This window comes from Pongo abelii, chromosome 16 (genome assembly GCF_028885655.2).
Source record: "Pongo abelii isolate AG06213 chromosome 16, NHGRI_mPonAbe1-v2.0_pri, whole genome shotgun sequence".
In the NCBI taxonomy this organism is placed as follows: Eukaryota; Metazoa; Chordata; class Mammalia; order Primates; family Hominidae; genus Pongo; species Pongo abelii.
In genome coordinates this window covers 40,610,158-40,623,544 of record NC_072001.2, presented here as the reverse complement: position 1 = coordinate 40,623,544, position 13,387 = coordinate 40,610,158, and the positions used below count along the sequence as shown (strand labels likewise).

The 13,387-nt window shown below is 35.6% G+C and overlaps 1 long non-coding RNA gene across 1 annotated transcript in view; it reads left to right on the top strand.

Moving 5' to 3' along the window:
- LOC129050077 (uncharacterized) overlaps positions 1-4,928 on the top strand; it is a 29,201-nt gene extending 24,273 nt beyond the window's left edge. Inside the window, exon 2 of the long non-coding RNA XR_008513522.1 lies at positions 4,492-4,928. This is a non-coding gene — a long non-coding RNA (uncharacterized LOC129050077). The remainder of the gene's footprint in view (positions 1-4,491) is intronic.
- Positions 4,929-13,387: the final 8,459 nt, after the last annotated feature.

Below are 13,387 nucleotides of genomic sequence, written 5' to 3'. Positions count from 1 at the left end.
TAACTGATTTTTAAAGAACAGTTTTGTGTTTCATCTATCGAGTAACACATCAAACAGTTATCTTAGTAGACTTAATGAGACTCCTGTATCACTTAACTCTTCCAAGAAATGTTCAGGGACCTGTAAAACGAGAGAGGCGGACACTAGGTTTCGTTTGTTTTCTACTTTCACTGGAGCCCAAACCCAGGTTAGGGAGTACCAACTCAGCTCTAGGAGTAGTTGGGTGCTGAAGCGAGCATGGCTTCTCATTAGCCATTGCATGGTGGGACAGTGGTATATAACTCCAATTCCTTTGGAGAAGAAAATTGAAATTGCAAATCTTATATGATTTTGGACGTACTCTCCAGACATCCAATTTTACAAGATGACCCTTTCATTAGAGCCTACTGTTTGACTTCTAGGGAACACTGAGAAAATACTTGTTTCTTTGAGTGTGACTGAGGACAAAATAACCAGATCTTGAAAAATAAATAGGGATCTGTTGAAAAAGATCTGCTCTCGGCTCTTCCTCATTTATGATAATTTTGCTTTGGATGCAGAGATATTGATGAATTAAGTTGAATACACACATGTATACACACAGAAACACACATATTGGGCTGAATCTCTATGATGTGGCTGGCCAGAACTCTATGAAGAAGTGACTCTCCAGGTAGAATCCTCAGAAATGGCTTAAGGTACAGATAAATTCAGGACTGTACATATGTTTACCAAAGAGAGTCCAGTATGCTTTGGACCTCTGTGAATTTAAAGAAGTGAATGATTAGCTAGGTGGTGTTAGGGTGAAGATGTGGTGTTTGTATGCAGACCGTTTAGAGATTTCCATTTTTAAACCTCTTCTCTCTTCCCCACTTCCTTCACCCCCTCCAGAGATTTCAATGATAGTGTTTAAATTTGCTTCGGGCTTTAAACTTGGCATTCAGAAAATCAGCTCAGCAACTCTTGAGTAATGTATCTGGGTTTCCAGAAAGTCTCTCTAGTTCCCTTTAAAGATAGAGACACTTGATTGGAAAACAAAGTGCTGTGGCAAAGTCACAGATTTGCTGCGAGTCCACATAGCTCTACAAACAGGGTGTTTGTTTCTTTAAGGAAATGTTGCTTTGGCTAATCCTGACAAGGTGTTTTTCTCTCTTTTTGTTTTTTGATTTTCTGAATTAAAAGAAGCAAGATTTTGAGTATTAATAAAATTAGCCCTTATAAAAAGGAAGATTTTTGCTATTTGTATACCCTTGTCTATATTGCTATTACAACAGCTTTGTTCAGAGAGAGATGGAACTAAAAGTGGATCTGCAGCCCAAAAGGTGCAATTATGGTCATTGAAGCCAATAGCATAATTATGTATATAGCGTATATATTTATCAGATATGTGCAGCCATTTTGAACTCTTTATGTATTATCATTACCACTTTGCAGCTTTCTTGAAACAATTTTGAACATCATCTAAGCAAAAATCACTGAGAAGGTTAAATGCTAAAAACATACTTTTAAATTACATTGAGGTTATGGCGTAAAGCCAAGAAAATCACAGAATTTTTGTCCTACTGCTGTTCTCTATTTCCTTGAGATTAATTAACATCAGAAATTTAATTAATTCTTTTTGTAGTCAGCAATCTTTTGTTCTTATTTTGAGGAATATGATTCAAGAAGATACTCAGAAGGACTTAAACGAAAACTGTTTCAAACTCTACTAGGAATTTAAGTTTACTTCTTTATTTATGTGCAATATTAATTTCCATTTCCAGAATAAACACCTCTCCACCTGGGATAGTGACAACTTTTCATTTTTAAGCCAAAAATTTTGCATTCTTTGAAGTCTAGTTTATTTCACACCTTTCCAGGGCTCTCTTTAATGCAAGTAGGCAGGATCCCTAATCTTTCCATCTTGCTGCAATCCGACAGTTACTAATATTCACATGTGTGTGTTGGTGAAAAGGAACGTTTCTCTTAGCAAGCATGAGGCAAGGTTTTAATTTGTAGCTGATAATTTGCTACTGGAAGCTTACCCTGATTAGTCTTCTTACTGCACCAACAGTTTTTGAGGTGGTGTGAATTACCTGCTGGGTATGTTTTTACCACTCACTCAGGGATGAAAATGAATTACAGCCTAGCCCTCAATTAAAGCTTGAAATAAGAAAACCTCAAACTTCTTTTATGTCCTCACTTCTAAAGAACAGAATTAGTTGTTTCTGATATCATTGGAATTGCAATTCACACTCTTAGAAATCCTGCAATGGATCTTTCAGCTCCACTCAAACAAGCACATCTCAGCTGTTACCCAATTACATTGCCTTTGCTCCAAGTCAAATCATCATCCAACAGCTGAGAATTGAAACAAACTCCATTTGTGAAAATGAACCATAGGTTTATTGATAATGCAGAATGTTTTAAAGTGTTAATTCTCTTCATCCTACAGAAATTAATATGTTATTTTGGGTCCTATTAATTGTGAAATCTAGGAAACTGAGTCATAGACTTTGATTTAATTTGTCATTGATGTAGTCTACTTTCAGCAGTGCTGAAAAGAAATAAACTAATGGAAACCTTGAATAAATATTTTTGACACACTGTTGTTAGATCTTTTGAGAAAATGCCCATCACTTTAAACCAGTATGTTACAAGTCTATAAAAGCTCACATTGTATTGCTCGTGAGATTGTCGGGTAATCTCATCATCTCAAAAGGGAGCACAGAGGCAGTCAAATAGTCTATGTGTTTATTCATTGGTTCATGTTCTTATTGGGCACCTATTGTATGTTTCATTTGCTCATGCTGCAGGAAATAGAGAGCTCGTGAGTCCTAAAGCACTTTTATTCCACATAGGAAAACGGTTTATTCCATTCACTCTCAGGAAGAAAGGATTCTGTGAGGGGATTGTACTCATGATTTGTCACATATCCCAAGTCTGTCTCTGTTCTACAAACCTCTTAGTTTTCTATGGAAAAGAAGGGGTATACCTGAGTGTCTTATGCAAGAACAGCATAGTAAGTGTCAAGGAGAAGGAAAAGCAAGCAGGGACTGAAGTTATAGTATGGTCTTCAGCTCTGATGAGTAGACAGACTGAGGCCAGTTGGAGGGTACAGCCTTGTTCAATTAAAGAAAACTTTTTTTCTTGATGTGGCTGAGGAAATAGATATTCTATTTGAATTGTGAGAGAGGAAGCAAAGGGCTGCTCAGCTTGGAGTGGATCACATATAGGGCTGTGTGGGAATGAGAGGAATAAACAGAGGAGACAGAGCCAGGCACTTCCAATCAGATGATAAACTCCTTGATAATAGAAGTCCGTGTGTGTGTGTGTGTGTGTGTGTATGTGTGTGTGTGTTCCATAACAGCTAGTTCAGGAATGGATTCACAATTGGTATCAATTTTGGTTTCCTAATTAGCAATTCATGTTCCAAGGTTAGAACTCAAGTTTATAAAGTCAAAGGAAGGGCAGTGATATACTGGATACATTATATTCAGCAGAGTTTACCTTACTCTTGATATTAACAGACTTATATCAAATTTACCAATGAATTTTCATCATATTTTCCTCTACTTTGAAGTCATAAATTTGCTAGTTATAATTCTATTCTGTAACATCACAGGAAAGATGATGTGTGTAGCTCTGCATGTTCACCTTCCTGGAAGGAGAAAAATCACCATTTAGTTCTTCCTACCTTCATTGCTATCAAATGATAAAAATTGTTGATAAGTAGCTAAATATTATGCAATATAACAATGTTCTTAGAACTCTTTATTCTTAGAAATAAAGAAGTAGACATTCAAATAGATTATAAGTGGCAAATAAATGAGCTTAAAAGAGGGCTCTCTCTGATGTAGGAAATACTTTTTTTTTTTTTTCTGGGCTTAGCCTTTTTAGAGGTCGGTATATTGTTGGTTGTTCATACTGCTTACATTATGCTTTAATCTTTCATTTAAGAAAACCTACTTTTGGGTTTCATTTGGCTTAATATGATGGTGAGGGTTTTAAAAAATCATGTCTTCTCAGACATATAAGAGTTGCGTCTTTTTAAATGTAAAGTTAATACCTAAACAGTCATTCAGGGTTAGCCTGAAATTTAAATTGGGCCATTGTATTATTGATTTTTATTACATACATATTGGATAGTAGTTCAAATAAGAGTTGAAATAAAAACCTGTCTGGCTATGTGTTAGGTAAGAGATAGGCAGGTTCATTAACTCAATTATCTCTATTGGGACAGTAACTTGAGAACAAGCTCAGAAGTGAGTAGAAGCAGGAGCAAGGCATAGATAAGAACGAAGTCATTTCACTGGGCCACCTGGAATGAGGGTTTCCTTGCCTGTCTCTCTTTTCACTTTCCTCTGTCCCTCATTTATTACTTTGCTGTCTTCTTTCTTTTCTTCTATCTCTCTTACTTTTTCTCTAGCAGGTTCATTATCATATATTGGTTGTGTATTATTATAGATTATTTTCCTCTGGTCTAAGGGTTGGGTAAAATAACTGAAATCCATTATGTATTTATTATCTTAGATATGTGATTGAGTTAAGAATGACAAAAGAAATCCATACAGCCCGAAAATTGGCATCTTGCACTTATGAAAACTTGGACAGCATTTTTCTAAAAACAGATGAATTTAAGGTTATAGAGTACTTTCTGCAGGAGATTCCTGAATGAAGCTGGAACTGAATGAGAATTGTAAGCAACTCACCATGGTGTGCTACTTGCTGGATCCTTTCAGAGCATCTACTGACCTCATGTTGGTGAACTATTCATCGTCTCACTCCACCATGCCTCCTGCCCCACATCCACAATGCATAAAGCATGTTATTTTTGGTCCTATTAATTGTGAAATCTAGGAAACTGAGTCATAGACTTTGATTTAATTTGTCATTGATGCAGTCTAGTTTTTAGCAGTGCTGGAAAGAGATACACTAATGGAAACTTTGAATAAATATTTTTAACACACCATTGTTAGATCTTCTGAGATAATGTCCATAACCTTAAACCAGTATGTTACAAGTCTAAAATTTGGGAGTTTATCAATTACATAGAGATGAGAAATTATGAAATATGATATTGATATATCAGGCTTGTTCTTTTTGCAGCCAGCTGGATCATATAAAGCAGAATTACCAACTTGTTCAAACTCTGGTTATTTTTTCTCATATGCCAGATAAAAATCCTAAATACTCTGGAGGAACTAATGTTGAGTAGTGAGATACAAATCACTGAAGGAAACTTTTAACTGCTAATATTTCAAAGTTTTTCTTTGGAAAAACATGGAAATGTGAATGATTTCTGATTTATATAATACTTAAGTGCATTTTGCTTGCCTTTCAGGCAATTTATTCTACTTAGCACAAGATAGTATATATTATCATAAATTAAGATGATTTCAAAAAGATGGAAAACTAGTTCGAAAAAGCAATTCTTTAAAAGTTCACACACAATTCTAGAGCATTTAGAAAGAGGACTTTGGAGATTTAAGAGTAACAAGCTTTGTGTTAGTAGTGGTATAAGCCTGGCCCTGTTCACAAGTAAATCAATAACAAAATCAGTCTATTACCACATCTACAGTTCTAATAGATATTGCACTATGGGACGTGTCTTTTTAAAAAGAAAATCTTGAGTTTGTAGCTTAGCTTTTGAAATTTGTACTAAAATAAATGCATCTATGAAGTCTACAAACTTCATTGTATTGTTGAGTAGAATATGTGGAATGTGAAAAGATGTGGTATTCAAAACAGATCATACTCAAAAAGAGTTGCAGACCTGTTTTTCCTATTAAATAATGAAATTGTATTCCTTCACAGCCACACATACACAAAAGAACCTGAAAATATTGGTAAGACTATGCATGTTAAACTTAACCAGTACATGAGAAGAAGCCTTCAAAAGAAGCAATGTGAATACTAAAGAATCTGTGGAAAATGTCGCATTTTGAAATGAGCCCTGACTCTGAGGGGGCAAATATCTGGATTGCAGAATTTTTCTCAGCTATTTACAAACCTGATGATCTTCAGCTTGTCTTACAAATTCACTTTCTCATCCTTAAAGAGATAATAATATTTTTCCTATCTCTGTGTTTGAGGTGCAAAATAAGAAATGTGGGAGAACTTTGTAAGGTGTAAACCATTATTCAGATGTGAAGCAGTATTATATTCTGTTCATGTATAAGAATTAACCTTGTTGATGCTCAGTTGGATCACTGTCTATTTTTTAATTTTTAAATTTTTTTACCACTTTTAATTTTTAATATGGACTCTAGGTCTATTTCAGAGTCATGGGTTATTTTATGTAAAACTAAACACCAAATTTGCTGTTGTAATGTTGGTGAATAATTAATTCAACCATCTAATTATCGAACACATTTCTTAGTGCTTATTCTATACAAGCACTGTATTCATGTGGTACAAAAATAATCCAACACAAATATTGTCCTCATGAAGGTCACAGTTAAGTAGGAGACACAAACATGTCATTGTAGGGTCTGGGGTTTGGTTTTAGCTTACTTACAGGCTAATAACATAGCCTATTGCTGTTTCATGGATGCTGGCCAGAATACATAGATTTCTGAGTCGGAGATGAAGGATTATATTATTCACAGCACAGGAAGTGGCATCATGTTTGTATTAGTTCCATTTGCCCGCTGAGTCTCAGTGGGGGTGACACAGAATGAAAAGGTGGATATTACACATGCAACAGGCAGAAGGCATGTTTTGTGTTGCAGTTGCAGAACATCGAGTTTGGGAGACCCACTTTTCAAACAGTAAATAAGCAGACCTGCTCTTCATCCTGGAGGGAGAGAGTATTTCATCCCTCTAAGATTGCTTCTACAAATATAGCCCTAAGAAATGGCCCCAGGGCCCCAGCAGTCAGAGCCTTGCATTCCTGGCCTAGCAATATGAGTAGGAAAATGTGTACAACTATTATGCATCAATGAAAAATGAAAGATGTGTAGGAGCACTCCATCAGTTCTATCTCCCAATAGGTATAAGGTAGAAATTGACAAGTGATGAGGCTTATTTGAAATTTAAATTTAAGAGATTTTAGACCTATTCCATGTTAAACACAAAATCAACTGCTTTCTTGTTTAATTTCTTTTTTATTGTTAACTATTTGTTGAGCACTTACTGGTGTGTGTGTCTCACTGTGGAACATCATGGTGATAAGAGGATTTTAATCCTCAGGTGCCCAATGAGGTTTCTGTCATTTCTGTCTTTGGACTCAATGAGATTCCTCACTTGGCACTTGTGTTGGTTCTTAAGAGCACTTCTTGAGGGCTACCATCGCCCGTTTTCTATCGTAAAACACCAATTTTATGGCAACCATTTCAATACGAGATATTAGAGTCAGTGTCCCTACTGAAGGTATTTCTGGATTTCTCCATGGGTTTATGTTAGGAAAAGTCACCTTTGATGTTCATCCCATTTTCCTACCTGTATTAATTGCTTTAAGTTAAAAGAAGTAGCATGGTGGGGTTGATGCTTCTTATGACCAAGCAGAGATTCAAATTCAAGTCTTTCTCCAGAGGTGGGGCTCATTCCATTAATGCCCACTGCACCCTGGGAACCAGAGGACATGAGAGGTGGAGGACAGAGCTTCTTTGCCTTTTCATAAGGAGAGTATAAAATAAACTGTAATATGCTCCTCAAATAAAGGTTAAACATAAATAAATAGCTCAGTTTGCCACATTTGAAATTTTTTTCTTGGAAGTCTTCATTGCTATAAAGGTGTAGTCCCCACCATTATCTGAGGTTTTGCTTTTCAGTTCCCTGCAGTCAACTGAGGTCCAAAAATATTGAATGAAAAAATCCAGAAATAAGCAATTAATAAGTATAAAATTGTGCAGCATTCTGAGTAGCACGATGAAATCTCGTGCTGTCCTGCCCAGGATGCAGATCCTCCCTTTGTCCAGTGTGTCTGTGCCATACCCACTCCTGCCTGTTTGTCACTTAGTAGCCGTCTCCATTATCAGATCAACTGTCTTGGTATTGCAGTGCTTGTGTTCAACTAACCTTTATTTTACTAAATGATGTCCTCAGAGCACATGAGTACTGTACATAATTTATAAGTTAAACTTCATCAGAGGTATGCATGAACAGGAAAAAACATAATATATATAGGGTTTGGTAGTTTCAGGCATCCACTGGGGTTCTTGGAATGTATCTCTCATGGGTAAGGTGGAATTACTATATAAGGAACACATTTGATCCCTCAAATAAGAGTGAGTTAATGACTAAGATAAATTAATTTTTAGAATTTGAGAAGGACCTCCCACTTGGCTGTTTGAGAATTTGATGAAGATATTGCCCTGAACCAGCTGACAAGAGACAAAAAAATTTAGTGAGAGGGGAAGAGAGATTTGCTATTAAGTCAAAATACAGAGTACTGTACAGAAAAATCTTCCTTGGGAGACAACATCTCTTCAAAAGAAAAGTGAGTTTGTTTTGGCAGGGGGCCTTGGAATTCTAGTTTGCAATTTAAATCTTAGCTAAAAATTGCATTTTTAAGGCAGGTGCTTGTCTAGCACAGGTGGTTAGTGTAGCAATCACTGTATCGACAGAAAAATATTATGATGAGGTGTGGAGACACCAACCTAATGAAATAAAATGAAAAGGAGGAAAAAAAATGCTTCTCTCTTCTTTCCTCCTTCACATAATCCTCCAAATAATTGTAATTTAATGTTCTATTCAGAAGAACATATTTATAACAGGCCAGCTCAATATTAATCTTAAAGTCAGAAAAATAACTTGTCATTTATTTAACCCAAGCCTGATGGGAGGTTAGATTCACTACTGAAAGTCTGTTACAAATAGCTGGGACATTCTAAGGTCACCAAATGATGGCTGTCATTTTCTTATTCAGTCCAATGATGAAAGAGCTTTTAAATGTTTGGACATTCAATCTATGTAGTGCCACGACCTGGACATACCTTTTTACTAAACACTAGCCCACTAAATCCTCTTAGAATGTTGTTTACCTCCAGATAAATCAAACCTGACAATGTAGGTTAACTTCACTGATTCATTTTTCAGCCACAAATGATTAATAATTTTTACAGAATGAAAGCTACAGACTTCTTATTATACGGTGGACTACAGGGAGTGATATAATTCTTGGATGTCATGTGAAATGCGAAGCCATTTTTTCTGGAACTGATGTTCCCAGTTCTCTACCAAGCATAGTAGCTACCTTTCCTCCACTGGAGGATCATCCAGCAAGAATGACCTTATCAATTACTGTAAGTCAGCATCTTTCCCCCAGAGTTTGAGCAAGCTGTTCTCTGCAATTTGTACTGGTAGCCCAGGACTAAATCCCAAATCCATTTTCAAAAGCCTAAGCATGTCACGTGCTGTAGCAATGAAAGACATGTTGCTGCAGTAAGCAAAGACAAGGCTCTGTGAGGAGAGCTTTGCTGGCTGACCAGAAACCCCACACATTGAAGAAAGGCCAAGACACAAAGAAGCGAAGTGAGCAGAGAAGGGAAAAAGGGCTCCTACTCTCTTGAGCCCAAGATATTTTAAAGATAAATGGCAGATTTTGCCAGCATTTATTTTGGCCAGCTTCCACTTCTCTGTTCACTAGCCACCAAATATCTCTGGTGTTCATCGTGATTTAGTAATGATTAAGAGTTAAAGTCAGCAAATGTTTCTGCTACAGGTGTCTTGAAATTCCATCATGCCATGTTTCCAGGTTAGCTGAGCTTGTGATTTTTTTTTTTTTTTGAATTTTTTTTTGTCTCATTCTGCCATTCTTGAATAGCTAACACTTTCCACATTTAGAATTGCTTTCTGGTATCCTGGCAGGGAGAGATTCCTCTGAGAGATACAGCACATATAACCTCTCTTCACATCAAGGGCACAGAAATAGTTGATAAAATAGATGATTGATTACCTACTCTTTGCTCAGCACTTATATTTTCCATTAGGTTCAGAAACTTCCATTAGGTTAACACCTAGAAAGTTTTGACATTTGCCCTTAATATCTTTATTTGCTGGGATGCCTTGTGATATTCCTGCTTTGGGACTGACTGCACTTGAAAAAGCAGAGGAACTAAGTCAAGAACAGTATTTTTTTCCCTAAAATATATTAAAACCTTAATGAAAAACCAATCTGGATTTGGTTGATGTTCAGCCTGAAGCTTTAGATTAGTTCTAATTTTATTTCTACTGGCTTGAATATACATATTCTAATCCCATATGAAAACCAACGTTTCATAATAAAATTATAGTTTTCTGTATAGTAAGACCTCCATCCATTATGCGATACATAGATTATGCAGGCATTGGACACAAGGATGAAACGGCTCCTCTTCAGCTGTTCTTTTCCACTGTGTAATTACATAATTAGGATGTAGACTATTCATCATACAATTCTTTTTGTAATTCCATGGGAAAAGCTACTGAATATGGACAACAAATGATTCCTAAACCTCAATATCACAGCTGGTTTACATTTTTTACTCTAAATCCCGTAAGTGGGCAGGCCATGTTACAGAACTCTTTCATGCCAAATTTCCGTTTTTAAAATTGAAACCATTTGGTATTATCCAAGAGAAAGGGAGCTTTAAAGGATGGTTGACTGTTTACCTGATGTTTATGAGTCTACCCACATTGTTTTCCCTTTCTCCAAAAGACAGTTACCATCTTTAACCCATATTGTAGCTGCTTTTTTCATCTTTTCTAATTCCTTTTTTGTACTATTCAAATTTCCACCTCTTTTTTTCTCTCTAATACATTTTAAAATTATTATTTGACTCATAGACAACCTACATTTTAGTTTAAAGTGTTCTAAATTTCCTAAGCAGGTTCTCACTCCAAGTCATCCTGATTTTAGTGCCCCAAACACCTACTATCTACCTTGTATCACTTCACTTCTCCCTAACAGTACAAAAAATTCTTTTAGATCCACTTAAATTCAATAACTTTTATTAATGCTTTAAAAAACCCTAAATCAAACTTTTATTTACCATTGGTGGAAATGTAAAGTAGGATAACCATGATGGAGAACAGTATGGAGATTCCTCAAAAGGCTACAAATAGAACTGCCATATGATCCATCAATCCCACTACGCATTTATCTAAAGGAATGAAAATCAGTTTATCAAAGAGACAGCTGCCTCCTCATGTTTACTGCAGCACCGTTCACTAAGCCAAGGTATGGACTCAACCTAGATGTCCAATAACAGATGAATTGATAAAGAAAATATGTATACACATTGAAATACTATTCAGCCATAACAAGAGTAAAATCCTGTCATTTGTGGCAACATGGATAGAAGTGGAATATGTTAAGTGAAATAAGCTAAGAACAGAAAGTTAAACACTGAATGTTCTCACCCTTGTGTGGAAGCTGTAAAAAAAGTTGATCTCATAGAAGTAATAAATAGAACAGAGGATAGTAGAGACTGGGAAGAGTAAGAGGAAGGGAGGGATAGGAAGAGATTTATTAAAAGATGCAAAATTATAGCTGGATAGGAGGAATAAGTTCTAGCGTTATATAGCACTGTAGGATGAATGTAGTTAATAATATAATCTATAGTTTCAAATAGCTAGAAGGAGGATGGATATTGACTGTTCCCAACAGAAAGAAATGATAAATGTTTGAAATGATAGATATGCTAATTACCTTGATCAGATCACTAAACATTGTATATATCAAAACATCAATATGTACCCTACAAAAATGTACAACTATTATGTGTCAATTAAAAAAAACCCTAAATATGTTGAACAGAATTGGTCTTAAATAGGTTTTATCACTAATGCCATATAATAATAATAATAATAATAATAATAATAGTAATGCAATAACATAAATTGAGAAAAACTGGGACACAATTTGATGCAAGAAAGAATATGTGTCTCCTACTATCATAAATCTAGCTCAATGGAAAGACAGCAAGATATATAATATTACAGGAGACAAAATTTTATATTGATTTTTATAAATAATGCACAGTGGGAATTAAGCCAAGTGGGCCTCTTTGTTGTACAGTTTGTTGCTTAAGTTTCTATGGCTATAGAATGGAATACATTACAGGAATAAAATAATTTTTAGCTCCAATCAGTATAATCAGCACATATTTAACATCTATTCTGGGTAAGATACTTACCCAGTTGAGACAAATAGAGTTGCTTATATCATAATCTCTTTTTCTCAAGTTGTTTATAATCTAACCAGGCAAGTACACCTAGCAACAACAAACTAATAAATGATATTCTAAGTGTCACATATAATGTAAACAAAACATGGAGACCTATCTGAATGTCTACGGTGGCTAAATCGAAGAGTTAGCGTTGGAACTGACCCTTAATCAATGGGTGTTAGCTCAAAATGCAGAGAGAAAAATATAGTTCAAAATGGGAGAGTAATGGAAGCAAAAGAACATAGGCAAGAAAGTTCAGAGAACATGTAGAGAACAAGAAAAATCTGGTGGGAGATGAGGTTGGAAGGGTACAATTTGATTTCAATTATGTTTTCGTTTGCAGAAGTTCTATTTCTTAAAAATCTATTTTGTCCTTCTTTATAGTTTCTTATTCCTTACTCTATTTTCAAGCTTTAAAAATTCTTGAGATATTTGATATTTCATAATCTGTGTCTGATAATTACAATAACTGAAATTTTTACACATTGGGTTCTGCCATCTGCTCTTTCTGCTTGCTCCCACTCAGGATGATTTTATTATGTGTCATTAGATTTTTGATATGAACTATTCATTTCCTTTGAACCTGTATCTGTGGGAGTTCTTTGAGACCTCAATTGAAGGACTCAAAGATTCTTCCAAAGAGGATTTGCCTTTGCTTTGGGGAGTTGTGTGGTGGCACTACCAACAAAAGATCACTCTAAATAAATTATTCATTTAAAGTTTTTTGACCTACATAAGTATCAGGAATTCAAAACTGTAACACCATGAGAAGAACCTGCATGTGCTTCTCAAGATATATTTCCTTCTTCTTTAGCACCAAAATCAATATAGACAAGTAATATGGTTTAGCTCTGTGTCTCCACACAAATCTCTTCTCAAATTGTAATCCCATAATCCCCATGTGTCGAGGGAGGAACCAAGTGGGAGGTGATTGGATCGTGGGGGTGGTTTCCCCCATGCTGTTCTCCTGATAGTGAGTTCTCATGAGATCTGATGGTTTTATAAGTCAGTTTTCCCTGCTTTTGCTTGCTTTTTCTTTCCTGCCACCATGTGAAGAAGGTCTTTGCTTCTCCTTCTCCTTCTGCCGTAATTGTAAATTTCCTGAGGCCTCTTAGCCATGTGGAACTGTGAGTCAATTAAACCTCTTTTCTTTATAAATTACCCAGTCTTGGGCAGCTTTTTATAGCAGTATGGAAACTAACTAATACAATAAATTCCCTGGCTTTCTCCTTTGGTGTGGCAGATTTATTTATTGTTCTGCCTTAAACTGAATA